General features: G+C 35.2%; 2 long non-coding RNA genes across 2 annotated transcripts; both read left to right on the top strand.

Moving 5' to 3' along the window:
* Nucleotides 1-416: 416 nt before the first annotated feature.
* On the top strand, nucleotides 417-6,559 carry LOC127222099 (uncharacterized). Its single transcript, XR_007834523.1, has 3 exons — nucleotides 417-550; nucleotides 6,183-6,235; nucleotides 6,529-6,559. It is a non-coding gene; the product is annotated as an uncharacterized LOC127222099 (long non-coding RNA).
* A 4,095-nt stretch (nucleotides 6,560-10,654) lies between these two features.
* Nucleotides 10,655-15,158, top strand: LOC127222098 (uncharacterized). The gene is made up of 3 exons (XR_007834522.1): nucleotides 10,655-10,698; nucleotides 14,692-14,722; nucleotides 15,111-15,158. It is a non-coding gene; the product is annotated as an uncharacterized LOC127222098 (long non-coding RNA).
* Nucleotides 15,159-15,703: the final 545 nt, after the last annotated feature.

Raw genomic sequence — 15,703 nt, 5'->3', positions numbered from 1 at the left:
TCTTCTGAAAGAACTCAGTTCCTATTATGTGGGTTGCCTGTGCTATGAGGAGGAATTCTCACCTTCTGTCTAGAATGAGAAATTCCTCATGTGATTTGGCTTTGATCTTCATGTTTGAGCAATCCATCTCATTACCAGTAAGTGTATTCCACTTTTGGCTCATGATGCTTTGTCTACAAGGCCCTTTGTACTCCCCCTCTCTGATTTCTCTGACTTTCAAATTATGATGAAGAATGGATTCTTTCTTATATAATCATTGTGAATTCACTTTGGTGATAAAATAATAAAATAAATTTTTCTCACTTGTTATCATGTGTCACTAGCTCTACTTAAAAAAAGAAGTTAATTTCTCTTATCTGCTTTTCACAGGATTGTGTGTATAACTTGACAGACTATAAATACATTTGTCTTAGTGACTGATACAGTGAGTGGGTGATGGAGAGAATGGATGAAGTAATCTAATTTCTGAAGTTGTGTTTTCTTTGTTTTTCATGCCAGGAAGAAGAAACAAAGCAGCCAGTAGGGAAAAGAAACCAAAGGAATCCTTCCAGTAAGCAAATGAATAATGAAAATCCCAGTTATTCTAATGGGAGGAATAGCAACATTTATAAATTTGCAAATGCACATGAAAAGTGTTTTATGTGCAAGTACTAATATAATAAAAAATACAAGTGTGCATACTCTCAAATAAACATTGCTTTTAAATAGCTTTTCTTGTTCAGTTCCTACTATAACAATGACTTCCTGGAAATGCTTCAAACACCTGAAATTTTGTCTTGCTATTTCAACAAAATATACAAACATCAAAATGTAGTGTGTAACATGATAAATAAAGACCCAGAGGCAAATACTGAGGTTAAGCTTCAAGCTGAAAGTTAGCAGAACAAAATAGCCAGCCACTAGCTCTTACCTCTACCTCAGCACAGACCAAAGGGGCAATTCTCAAACTTCTCCTCAGATTCACCCAGACTGCTATGCTCTCTCCAATGTGGTTAGCGACTGAATTGCCAGCTCTGAGACCCTGTTCCTGTCTTAAATAACTCATGAATCGGGATTTAAAGGCATGAGCTCTGTTACTCTTTTATACTGCTTCAATCTCATATATCCCTGGGTGACCTTCAATTAGCAAAAACAATACTTTATTATCTATCCAATAGACCAATTTATTCCTTTTCTTGGAACAATTTTTCTGGATTATGTGTCTCTTTTCTTCAGATGTCTCAATTGTCCAGTGGACTCTAGATTCCTTAATGGGATACCTTTATTCTCCTGAAAAGACAAAAGTGAAACCCTTTCACAACCCTAAATTTTTGAGGAGCTTCTTTGACAAGTTATATATGATCAAATGAAAAGCATTTGTTAGTTTTATAGGTTAGTTTAGATTAAACGGCCATGCTGCTTGTTGAACTAATTAATGGGTGTCTTGTTCAAATAAAATCTTTATCAATTTTTATGGTATTCATAGCTTTCTTCATGGTGGAAATCAATGCAAAACCTCTTCCCCAATGTAACACATACCCTGGTTTCCATTCAGAGGTCAAGGCAATTTTAAAGTATATCAGCTGGTTTAATTCTATAGTTTTTCTTTTTTTTTTTTTTTTTTTTTCTATTATCCAATGTCTCCCTGCAGCTGTTGTTCCTTTCTCATTAGCACTGAGGAAATTCAATGGAATATATTTTGGGGGTTCTTTATCATCCCTTTCTGTTTATTTAGCATATCATTTAGCGTTCAATTTGATCTTTCCCTATTTTGGTGAGGACAAAGTCTTGTACCTAATTTACTTTTTATTCTAATTTGCATTATCAAAATATCTTTTAATTTCTCTTAAACCATTTACACTTTACATATCTTTAGTGGCTTTCTTTTCTGAGTCTGGTAAACAAGGGGAACTATAACTGTACTATCTAGTCTTCAACTCCCTCAGAGAACTGAGAAAGAATTAATATTAACTGAGTAAACAGGAAGTGCTAGCAAGCTACTTCCAAAAAATGTGACAAATGACAAAAACAGCTGGCTGCCTGGACAGTCACTCAAAGTTCTTCTGTAAAGTTGGGTCATTCATCTTCAGCCTATAGGCGTAGTGCATCTGACAGACTTTTCTGTGAAACAGGATATTCTGAAGGACTGTTGTTTTGTTTTAGCAAGGTTTGTAGTCACTCTCTTTTGTGTCCTATTTGTCCAATTGTGACAGCCTACCATCAGCAATCAAGGCAAGGGCACTTTCTTGCCTAGTGGCTACTTTTACCACAAAGAAAGTAAACTCCACGAGTAGTTCTCCAGTGCTCATCATCTTTTCTATAGTTCCTCTGATGTCAATCATCTTCTCTGAAGTAGATTAGTGCTGCCAGAAGCATACATGTCTCATTGTCATTAAAAAAAAAAAAAAAAGAACCCACATTATTAAAATGTCTTAAATGCCATATTCTGTAGATCTCTGAAGGGTCTGAAGATGACCTATTTAAAATATATCTCTGTTTGACCTTAAAGACCTTACATAATATGACTACAAGTTTGATTGTAACAGTTGAGTAATTATTAGCCTACATTTCTCTACATTTCTTTATTATGTTATGTAGTTGGTAACAATAACTTTCAAGGATTAGAAATTTGCCATACATTCTTAACTGAGCTTTTTAGATACAATACCTTGAACAATATTACAAATGTATGTACAGTAAGTTTTACCAAAATTAATCTCAAGTTTGTATCAATATTTGTTTGTAATATACAAAAGTTCACTACAATGTAAAATATTTAAAATTTGTAGTTGCTTTTAAAATATAGATTCAATAATCTGCCCTTTTATCTTACATCTATATCTTCCCTTTTTCCTTTTTAGAGTAGATTCAAAAACTACTATTTCATCTTATCTATACATTTTAGAAATAGATTCAATAATGTACCTTTGTTATCCTATCATACTGGCATTCCCATTTTTCAAACAAAAACCTTGAATATAATCCTATTTGTTTAATTTTCTCCCAGAGTGTAACCAACATTTTGTAACCAATCTCTGTAAACAATGACAAATTTCCAAAACCTATTTATTGACCAAAAACCACTCAACCCACTTCTTGGAAATGTAGGTATTGTGTTTTCAAAGTTACTTCCTGCTGTCTGGGCATGATGGCATCATTATGGAATCCCACAAAGAAAAATTTGGATTAACTGTCAAACTGTATCAATTTTGTCCAGTCTCTGCATAATGGGAAAGTGCAGGACTTGTTTCAAGTCCTGGCTAGAGTAGTGGATAAGGCTGGATCACCTCAACTGGCCTCCTCAAAATTGTTCTGAGCAGTCTGTAGTCCAGAGCAGATCAGAACATTAGTTGATGTTGTTTGGCTTAATGGTGTTGTTATAGTCCTGGAGAAATTGTCTTTGTGGTGTTCTTCCTTACTCCCCCCCTCCCCATCGCCTCTTCTTTTCTTCTTCTCCAAGACAGGTTTTCTCTGTTAACAGACCTGATTGTTCTGAAACTCACTTTGTAGATCAGGCTGGCCTCAAATTCCCTGAGATCTGCTTGCCTCTGCTTCCCAAGTGGTGAGATTAAAGGCATGTATGACTTCATCCCTGCTGGGATTCAGTTTTCTGTTTGCAGACTTTAGAGATCCCATTAAGTCAGATTACTTCCTTTCTTGATAATTTTTTCCAGGTAGTTCTCACTTCTTCTTTGGAGGCTTATTTGTTCAAAAATCTTTAAACTTTTCAAGATGGTTGCTTTTATTTTCCTGAAAAGACAAAAACAGACCCTTCCCCAACTCTAACTTTAGGGAAGTTCCTAATATAATACTTATCAATTTTGATCTTTGGTTTCTTCTGATTTTTTTTTATCTTCTAAAGCTCTTATCTCATTCACAGCTATATGTTTTCTTACAATAGGCATTAGGTTCTTTAATTACTCTGGGAAGGAACTGAATTTGGCACAGGACCTTTGAAAGGTCCCTCAAAGAAGGCAAAGTATTACCTTGATAATTTCTTGTTGACCTACATTCCTTTGTCCAGTGCTTGCCTTTGCCATACCTTCTGTGTAATCCAGAAGGGAGGTGCATTCTCTTTGGGCTTTTTTATAAAAAGATTGTTCCTAGAAATGCCCTGTTTACAATCCCTTTTCAGGTGACCTTGTCTGCCACAATTAAATCATTTGACATTTCAATTTTTCTTTCAAACCTCTTGAAATCACTTCTCCTATCTACGTCATGGTCACGAGTTTCACTATTAATTGTGTCTTTGATCCAACCCTTCAAAAGTGCTGATCTTGCTTTTAAAGGTCTAATTATTCTTTTGCATTGAGAATTAGCATTTTTAGAAACCATACTTCTAATTATTACTTTTCTAGGGCCTGTGTCTGATATCATTCTATTGACTGCTGATGACAGTCTTTGTATGAAATCCATGAATGCTTCTGTTGGGCCCTGTATAACTTTTGTAAATGATTGGATTTCCTTTCTTACTTCTCCAGTTCTATCACAAGCTTTCAAGGCTGCTGTATAGCATAAATCCAAGGATGATCATCATATAAACATTGCATTTCTAAAGTAGTATAATCTCCTTCTCCAGTAAGTTGATCTTGGGAGTTATTCAACCTTTGGCTTTATCCCCTTATTCAACAGTCTTAGTCTCTTCTCTGAACCAGGAAGTCCATTGTAATTGTGTTTCAGGCTCTGGGACAGCTTTAATAAAATCTATCCAATCTACAGCGATACTCCTATTACAAACTGATCGTACATTTATCATCTACTTCAAAAATGGTGAATGGATGCCATATGAGACTACAGCTTTCTTGAATTTCCCTAACTGTAACATTGTCACATGTTCCAAATAGCTCTTATAGAAGCTCATTTATTTTGCACTTCCTGTAAAATTCCTAGCTATATTAAAGGTGGTTCTCTTAAGACCTTAGAGCCTTAAAATGCAATGCTGAATTTGGTTCTCTATGTAATCCTTTGGTATGGTTTGAATATCTCTATATCTGTTTTATAAATTTTTCTAAGGCCTGAATCTTAGCAGATATTCCAACCAACCTTTTTAGAGCTAAATCAAGAATTATTAAAATGACAACAAAGATTATAAAAATGATAATTAACAGTATGTCAATCTTGGTTGATTATCCCTTCATTTATTTGTTCTACTTTTAAACTGTCTAATTCTCTCCATTTTAATAGTGTTTTTCATTTTTTAGTGTGGGGGGGGAAAACTTTTTTTTTAAAAATTAATCCCTTCCTTTCAGAATTTCCAGTTGTCTTACCAAATATGACAATGTCAGTGAACTGTGAGGTGTAGCACATCTAAATCAGAGAATTAGCTTGTGGCCATGAGCTGAGAGTGTCAGCCTGAGGAGAGTGGCTCTAGGACAAGACTGAAAGCCTTATGAGTTTGGGTAGTAGCTGAAGAATATTTAGAAAAGCTACAACTGAAAATTTTCATACTTGCTCAAAGGTTTGAGGGACACAAACAAACACAAAAGGAAACCTAGCTGATCAGGCAGGGGTTCAGGCAGGAGGGACTCGGGCAAGAGTACTCTCTACAGCTCAGGCTTGGGCCTGGCCTGGTGGCCTCAAAGTGGCTTCTTCGTGAATTTGTATTTCAATATTGGGTGTCAATTGAACACAATAATAAAAGACCCAGAGACAGATATTGGGATTAAATCTTCAAGCTGAAGGTCAGAAATACAAAGCAGCCAGCCACTAGCTCTTACCTCTACCTCGGCTCAGACCACAGTGACAATCCTCAAACTTTTCCCAACTTAACTGCTCCTCAGATTCAGTTAGGCTGCTATATTCTCTGCAATGTGGCTAGAGACTGAATGACAGTTCTGAGACCCTGTTCCTGTCTTAAACACCTCTCATGAGTCCTGGGATTAAAGATATTAGGTGTTACTCTTTTAGACCTACTCAATCTCATGTATCTCTGGGTGGCTTGAAATAATAAAGATCCATCTACCTCTTCACCATGAGTCCTGGAATTAAAGGTGTGTGCCACAACTGCATAATTTCTATAGCTAACTAGTGTGGTTGGCTTTGCAAATTGATCGCCAGTGACTTTATTAGATCATAAGCAATATATCACCACAGTAATGATAAGATATATGTAATACACACACACACATAAATCTTTAAGTATGCACATTTAATTTCACTGTAACAAATACTCTCTTTAATGTTTCTGTGACTACATTGTATAGATAAGACATCTATATTCCAGAAAGAAGTTGAAGACTCACTTGAGGACTCTGAGGTTTGTCCAATGTTGTTTTTGTTTCTGAAAAAAAATAACTTTGAATGATGTATCTTTAGTAAATTTATTTCAGTAACACATCTTATGGATTAAACTTATTTTCTCATTTGTTATCAAATTTTTCTCACTCTACTTCAATACAGAAGTTAATCTCTTTTATCCTCAGCTTCGCAGAGGTTGTGTTTATAACATGACAGACTAGAAACTTTTAGTGACTGATACATTGAGAGAGTAATAGAGAGACTGAGAAACATAATTTCTGAAGGTTTTGTTTTCTTTGTTTTTCATGACAGGGAGTAGCAACAGAGCAACCCTTAGGAAAAGGTAAACAAAGGGGTACTTCTTGTCAGCAAAGAAATAATGAGAATTTCAGTCATAAAAGCAGAGGTAACAAAAATGATAAATTTGCAAATATATGTGAATTTTTTATGCACAAGTAACAATATTGTAATAAAATGAATACAGACATTCTAACACCTCTGCACAGCCAGATCTCATATATTCTTTCTCAGAATCTAACCCTGTGAGGGCACCTGACCCTCTATGTTACCTTTCCAAGCCCCTGGACCTAGCCAGATTCTTACATTTAGTGCTCCAGATTAGTCTGGCTAACCCTTCCAAGACCCATCTAGCCAAGACCAATCACAGCCTCTGGCTTCTCAAGTGACAACAACTACCTCTCTACTAAACTAGGTCCTGCACTTCTTTGCCAAGTTCTAGCAGGATGAGTCTGCCTCATTCTCCCATCTTCATCTTCAACATCCATATCTAATCTCAAACTCCAGTTGGACTAGGATGTACATCTTACATACTAGCCCAGAACCCTTTTTCCATCTTACTTCATTCCCCTTAAGCCATATTGAACTTTCAGACTCAACTGGTCTGTGCTTATGCTGTGTCTATATTATAAACAAAACTCACAAAACAAATGTACATGTCCAGAATTCACATAAAAAATATAAATAACATGAAACATCAAAACTGTATTCCCCTCACCTTATATCCACCAGTCTTTATAAATGTTCACCACTGAGAATTACATATATGAAACCAGGGTACAGAATTTAAAATAATAATCATAAACTTTATCAAAGAATTCAAGGAGTTTAAAGAATACACAAAGAAACAGCTCAGTGAACTTAAAGAGAGGCAATGCCTGAGTGAATGTCCAGGATTTCAAAATAGAAGTCAATAAATAGAAACACTGAAGAAAACTCAAGGTAAACTGAAGATGAAATTGAAAACCCCAATAGTCCAACAAGAAAACTCAAGGGGAAGCCTTACAAGTCAAATGAATCAAGCAGAAATTAGGCTAAAAAATTAATTGTATGATCTAGACAAATTCTATGAAAAATTTAAAAACAAAGACACCCCTCCCCTAAAATCACCAGAAAGAACATTCAGCAAATGAAGAAATGTGGTTCACCATAAAAAGAACAAATCATTGAACTGTAAGAGTAGATGCAGGAGAAAAATCCCAGGTCAGTGTCATAAACCAGATCTTCAACATGATCATTGAAGAAAACTTCCACAAACCAAGGAACCACCCATACATAAACAAGAAGCACATAAAACACCAGATAAGACCAGAAAAGAACCCCTCCCCAGGACATATCATAGTTAAAACTCCAACTATACAAAGAAAGAACACTGAAAGACAAAAAAGACAACAAACAAAACAAAACAAACTAAAAAAACCCTCAAGTAATATATAGAGTCCACCAGAATCATAACAGTGATTTGTCAGTGAAAACTCTGAGAGTCATAAATCCTGGAACAATACATTTTAATCTTGAAAGAACATGACTGCAAACTTAGACTAATATATCCAGCAAAACTGTGTCATGGTTTATAAAAATAGAAAAATTTTCATGCTATGAATAGACCACTTCCTGAAACAAAAAGCAAAAGAAAATCTTTTTTTATTTTAAATATCGGTTCCAGTTCCCTCTCCCTCCCTGCTTTCTCCCTATTTTCCTCTCTCCTACCCTCCCATCCCAAATGACTTGGCAAAAGAAAATCTTAATTCCAAAAAACTTAACAACAACAACAACAAAAACACTATGATATCCTACCTGACCACATAATGCAATAAAACTTAAAATTAACATCAAACAAATGTCCAGGATGAATATAAACTCATTGAGATTAAGCAAGTAAGAAGAAGCCAAGTGAAAAAGCTCTTGGAACTCAATGAAAATGAAAACAAAACACAAGAAAAACTCTGGAACAAATTGAAAGGAAGCCACATGAATAGCTTTCATGGTCAGGAAAAATGCTCATAAATGACTTAATGATGTAACTTAAGAATTAAAAAAAATAAGAACAAACTAAACTCTTACCCAGTAAATGTCAAGAAATAATAATAATAATAAAAAACAGAACAGAAATTAATGAAATAGAAGCAATAAAGACAATAGAAAGAACCTGTGAATCTGAGTACAGGTTCTTTAAGAAGATAAAATCAACAGACCCTTGGCCCAATTACCCAAAAAGAAAAAGTGTTAGGTCCAAAGTAGGTTTCCCAAAATGGCAGTGCTGGTGACAATGTGATAATGTCCTAAAGAGGACTCTGAGCAGTAACAAAGATTGCTATTGGGTAAACAGCAGCTTAAATTCAGCATTTCTTGGGAATCAGCAGGTTTCGGTTTATCCTCAATCTGACTCTAAAGTCAACTACTTCTGGTGTCCTAGCTAGTTTCATGTCAACTTGATACATTCTAGAGTCATAGGAGAGGATGGGACATTATTAACTGAGAAAACACTTCCATAAGATCCAGTTGTAGGGCATTTTCAAATTAGTGGTTGATGTAGGAGGGTCAGCCCATTGTGGGTGCTGCCACTACTGGACTGGTGGTCCTGGGTTCTATAAGATATGGAAGCAAGCCAGTAAGTAGCATCCATCTATGCCTTCTGCATCAGTTCTTGCCTCCAGGAACCTACGTTGTTTGAGTTCCTGTCTTGACTTCCTTCAGTGGTGAACAGTGCTGTGGAAGTATAAGTCAAATAAACTCTTTCTTAGTTAAGTTTCTTTGGTCATGGTGTTTCATCACAGCAGTAGTAATCCTAACCAAGACATCCGACAAGGATATATAGTTCGTGGTCAATCCAAACAGACTGTGTCTGCTCAAAGACACCCCCCACCCACCCACTGATGGACTTATAAAATCTGCTTGCTTTATCACCATTTTTGCTTTTCTCTGTACCCCAAGAGGTAGTAGTTTGATCCCCAATAAGTCTGTCTTTCTACCCACAGTGGTCTAGTTTAGTGGTTTCACTGTACCCTTGCTTATAGTAAGAAGCTTAATTAACATAATCGGCAGTGAACAGAAACATTTACAGTAGATTTTAAAGTGATTCAGAATAGCTATAAGGAAATACTTCAAAAACTTCACTCCATTGAGTTGGAAAATGTAAAAGAAATAGATTTCCAGATTCAGTCAAACCATCAAAATTAAATCAAGAAGCCAACACCCTAAACAAACACAAATGAGGAGATTCAAACAATATTAAAAAGCCTTAAAGTTTAGAAAAAAATTCAAATGGATTCACAGTATAATTCTACCATACTTTCAAAGATTTACAATCTTTCTATACTGTACAACAACAACAAAAGAAAATAGAGCATTCCCTAACTCCTTCTATGAAGGCAGTATCTGTATAATATCAAAACCTCATAACACAACAACAAAAGAAACCTAAAGACCAATATCTTTGACAAACATAGGTTCAAAAATAGAAAATTTCAATAAAATAGCTGCAAATAGACATTCAAATTTTTAGAACATGCTGATTTTATTCAAGAGAGGCACAGATGTTTCAACATATATAAGACATTAAGTGTCAAAAGCCACATAAATTGACTTAATGATAAAAGTAATTTGATCATTATGGATGTAGAAAAAGACTTGAACAAAATCCAATATGCCTTTATGATAAAAGTTCTAGAAAGGGTAAGACTAGAGGGAACATATGAAAGTATAATAAAAGCTACATATGAAAAACACACAGTGAAAATCACCACAAATGAAAAATTTGGGTCAATACCACTGAAGTCAGATAGGAATGGGGTGCATTCTCACCCAAACCACCTTATACATAAGCCAAAGTGCAAGTGTGCATATACCAAATAAGAATCATTTCTCTTAAACATTTTTTCCTTGCCCATTTCCTACCATAACAATGCCTTCCTGAAAATGCATGAACTTTCTGAGTTTTTTTGCTTTTTTATTTTGTCAAAATGTACAAAACATGGTGGAGATAAGATATTTATAATATATATGTATATACATACACATATATATGTATATGTATATAATACACATGTATATATAACATGTATTATTCATGTAAAATCTTTAACTTCACTGTAACATGTGTTCTCATTAATGTTTCTGGAATTACATTGTATAGATGATGAGGCCAAATCACAGAAAGATGAAGATTCAAATGAAGTCACTGAGGTTGGTTTAATGTTTTTGTTTTTCACAAAAAGCTTTGCATGCTGTAGCTGCTGTAAACTTTTTTTCAGTCATAGAACTAATTAAACCTTTAATTTATCACTTGTTATCAAATATCCCTGACTCTGCTTGAATATAAAAGTTGAATTATTTATTATTTAGAATTTGTAGGAATTTTTAATTAAAATAGAATTAATTTATTTTCTCCAGCTCTTTCCAGATTTCCTTCCTACAGCATGTGTGAGTGCAAGTACACACACACACACACACACACACACACACACACACACACACACATACACACCTATAATCTGTTGAGTCTTTTTGTTGTTTGGAGGTCAGGGCTGACAACTTTATATTGGCTAACTAATAAGATGGTCCATCCCTGAGAGATATATCCCATTAGTTGCCAATAGTTCTTTGTGTAAGGCTGGGACAGTGTGGGATATTCTCCTTCTAGGTAAGCATGCCTATTAGTAGTACCAATGTCCTAATTTAGTTTATGCAGCTGTTTCTATGATACTGTTTTATAGAAGAGTTCCTGATATTCTGTCTCTTACAGTTTTACTGTCCCTGTTCCTCAATGTTCCTTGAGCCATGAATTCAGGAGCTATAACATAGATTATGCATTTTGTGTGGGCTTCCCACAACTGATCATCTCTGCACTGTGTTCCATTGTGGTTTTGCTGATGGGTTCCATTTGTTGTGAAGAAAGGCTTCTTTGACTTTATCTGTGGGTTTTAGAATAGGATTTAGAATGCAGCTAGGAATTATGCTGGTTTAGTCAAGTGGGAGATCCTCTCCTTAGATTCATGATCTGAATGTTGACTGCGTTTTTATTATCAGGCATGATTTCCCACCTGTTGGGTGAGCTGTAAAACTCATTAGATAGCCATTCATTATCACCAAAATGTGAGATCCACTTAGTGCAGTCTAGCTTTCATAGTTCCAGAAAAATACTATGGAAGATGTCAAGGGAGGGAAGCAACACCTGCAACACCTATGAGCCACAACTATGTCCAGAATGACTAAAACTTAATCTATGTTAGATTCTCATTGGATTTTTTGTGGAATATTTGTTTAACTAGGCAAAAGTGTTCTACGTTTTTTTTATGCTACACTTGATTAACTATATAAACATTTGTGTTAATTAAATAAAATTAACCTGGGCTCAGAGGGTGTTGGTTAGTAATTAGCGGACAGGAAGTAGCAGGGAGGAGCATAGCATGGGTGGTGTGGAAGGAGAGAGCTTCAGGGGATGTCTACAAGTGTGACAGCTCTGAAGGGAAAAGGTATCCTGGTAGTTGGATGCCGAAGAATACCTTTAGCTCAGAAGGGAAAGGTATTCTGGCAGTCAGAAACCAAGGATTACCTACAGAAGTATTTCAGCTCTATTCCAGTGAGGAACAGTTTCCCCAGCTAAGTGTTATGGTCCTTGCTCTGGGAAAGTTTTCCCTAATGCTAGTATAACAACTCTGCTCCAGCAGGGGGTGATTTTCCCAAGTGAGGTTGTTACAGCTCTGCTCTGCTCTTCTCTGCTCCAGAGAAATGTTACAGCTCTGCTCAGTTTCCCAGAATGTACCAAATCAGCTCCAGCAAGAGAAAGTATCCCCCAGCCAAGGTGTTACAGTTTTTCTTTGCAGAAGGTGTGGCCAAGGCTGGAATTGGATTAATGGATGCAAACCAACAAGGGACAAGCAAAGTAATTCTTTGTCATTGGGAAATGTCCTGCGAGGCCTCCTGCGGGCCCCAACATCATATTTGGTTCAATCATTCCCTGCCAGCACTGGGGAAACCCCTCCACAGAGCAATTAAAAGATTTACTAAAACCACACTGCTGTAGATGACAAAATAATATCATTAGGTAAAACAAGATTTTCAGGAGAAACCATAAAGCAAGTATTTTGGCAAACTTCTACAGATTATCAAAGACCAAAGCTAAAAATATGAATAATTAGCAGAGAGATTGAAGGTTTGATAGACACAGGCACAGATGCAACAATAATTGCACCAAAATCTTGGCATCCCAGTTGGCCTCTTCAGGAGTTAAATGTTCAGCTTTTAGGGATTGGAACTTTATATTATGTAAAACAAAGTGGCAGTGCAGGGTGGTTCAAGTGTATAGAGCCAGAAGAACAGACAGGTAAATTAAAACCATATATGGCTAACATAGTAATGAATTTATAGTGTTATAATTTGTTGCAGCAATGGAAAACATAGATTAACCTTACCCCTGATCTCAGGAACAAACCATAAAGTAAAGAATGCTTGTGAGAGAAATATTGAAAGGTATTATCAAGGAAGGTTAGATGCAAAGATATTTTTTTCTGAAAAGAAATAGGGGGATATAGGAGGGATAGGATAGAAGGGTAGATTATTGAATCTACTTTAAGCTAAAAAGCAACTGTTAATCTCAAATATTTTGCATTGGTATGGATTTTTGTATATTGATGCAAATTTAAGATTATTTTTGTTATAACATAGTGTATATGTGTTTCTACTTTTGTTTAAGGAATTTTTGTATATTAATATAAATTTAAGGTTATTCTTTGTTGCAACATACTGTATATATATTTTTACTCTTAAGGTGCTGTTCCTAAGTATTTCATTTAAAAAATGTAAATGTAAACATCTAATCATTGAAAGCTATTATGATAAACCATTTAGAATAATTAAGAAATGCAGGTTAGTAGTCATCTATAACAATCAAACTTGTAGTTATGTTAGGTATATTTTCAAGATCATTCAGAGCTATTTTTTAAAGTCTTCAAACACTTCAAAGAGCTACAGAATATATCAATTAAAATGTTTTGTCATGACAGTGATAGACACATATGTTCCTGGCAGCACCAATCACAAAAAGATAATGGGCATTGAAGTACCTTCATATGATGTTTGCTTTTAATGTGTCAAAGCTAGCAAATTAGGCAAAAAAGTGTCCTTGCCTCAATTGATGACAGTGTGATGAACATGCAGGACAAAAAGAAATGAGACTGCTAAACTTTGCCAAAACAAGGTAAAACAGTCCTTCCAAATTCTTGCTTCATAGAAAAGTCTGCCAGTATTCTAGACTTGTAGGCTGAAGATGGATGCCCGAACATTGAAGATGAAACTTGGGTGATTGTCCAGGCAGCCGGATATCTCTGTCATTTCTATAGCTTTGTAAATTGCTTGCTGTGACCTTTTTGTTTACTTAGATAATATGTCTTCCTGGAGTCTTTGATGAAATCGAAGGCTACATAGTCATAGATATAGTTTTACTTAGTTATGATAGAAGGTAAATTAGATACAGAACTTTGGGCTCATCAAGATATGATAGATAATAGAGTGAGTTCTCCAAATTTGCCAAATACAAAGTGACTGGATATTATAAATGTAATTCTTTCTTGATAACTCTTCTTATTATGTATAGTTTTACCATGTTAAGGTTAAAATCTTTCTTTTTATTTAGACAAAAAGGGGGGGGGATGCTGTGAATTATTTGGTTACCTAGGCAAAGATGTGTTATGGTACATGTGTTTATGTTGCAATTGTGTTAATTAAATAAAAACCTGGGCTCAGAGAGGGCAGGTTAGCAACTAGTTGACAGAAAGTAGCAGGGAGGAACGTTGTGTGGGCTTCTTTATTTGGGTCAGGAGTGAGGCTTCAACAGCTAAGACAGAAAGCTAGTTCATTTGTGATTCTAATTCTCTTAGCTTTCATTCAGGTTTCCACCCACGCCATTGAATCTCAAGTTTTATTAGAATAATATCTTTAGTGGCATCAAGAGAGCCTTTGTCTGGGGGAACAGAATCCCCCCCCCAGGATATGGTGTGAGTAGCCAGGATGCTAGTCATTTAATGCACAGTCACCGTAAGAAGGAGAAACAGTGGGATTGTATCTATGACTTGATAGAGTCCAAATACTTTGTCTTAGTGACTGGACCATTGAGTGAAAGAGAGGATGACAGAAGAAATACACTTTTTGAAGTTTTTTTTTTGTTGTTTTTCATGATAGGAAGAAGCAACACAGCAGCCATTAGGAAAAGGTAACCACGGGCCTCCTTGTAAACAAACAGATAATGATGACTTCACTTAGGTAGTGGTGGGGATAGCGACAACAAAAAAGATAAATTTGAAAATGTGTATTAGAATTGTCTTATGCTTAAGTACTCTTATAAAAACTGCAAGTGTGGTTGTCTCCATATAATCTTTGTGACCTTAAAATTTTCTCTTTCTAGCTTTTAAGTACAGCAATACATTTCTAAAGAAGAATAAATTGCCTAAAAACTTGTTTTACTGTTTTGTTTTTAGCAAAATACATGAACATGAAAGTGTAGTGATATGATACACATGTCAATATCCATAATTTTTAAAATATATATTAACTTGATTCTAAATAATATTCCCATTAATGTTTCTATGATTGTTGTATAGATAAAACAGCCTTATCAGCTGTTGAAGATTCAACTGAAGACTCTGAGGTTTGTTTATTTCCTTTTTGAAGCTATGAATGATGTACCTCACTAAATACATTTCATTCATAAATTTCAATTCACTCATAGATGCAATGAATTAATGTTTTACTATCTCACTTGTTAGCAAATATCACTAAATATTTCAATACAGAAATTAATCTCTTTTTTTCTTCAGCTTCTGATAGGATGGTGTCTAAAACTTGATAGACTGTAAATATCTTTACCTTAGTGGCTGATACAGTGAGTGAGTGATGGAGAATGACAGAGATACAACTTCTTTTTTTTTTTTTTTTGTGGATTCTTTATTTTATTTTTTATTTTATTTTATTTTATATAACAGTCCAATTAAATGAAAACAAACAATTATACACAATATTTGGGAATTTGGGCGTCGTTCTTTCCAAACTACTTCCTGCTGGTAAGGGGCGCTGTCTTGGGGGATTGGAAGAAGATTCAGATATCCTGGCTGTAGTCTGTAGGGCTGTTTTGTCCAGCTGTTTTGAATGTAAGATCAGCTTGTACAGAGATACAACTTCTATTGATATATATATA

Source organism: Phodopus roborovskii, unplaced genomic scaffold (genome assembly GCF_943737965.1).
Source record: "Phodopus roborovskii unplaced genomic scaffold, PHOROB, whole genome shotgun sequence".
Classification (NCBI taxonomy): Eukaryota; Metazoa; Chordata; class Mammalia; order Rodentia; family Cricetidae; genus Phodopus; species Phodopus roborovskii.
This window is presented reverse-complemented; position numbering and strand designations above follow the sequence as displayed.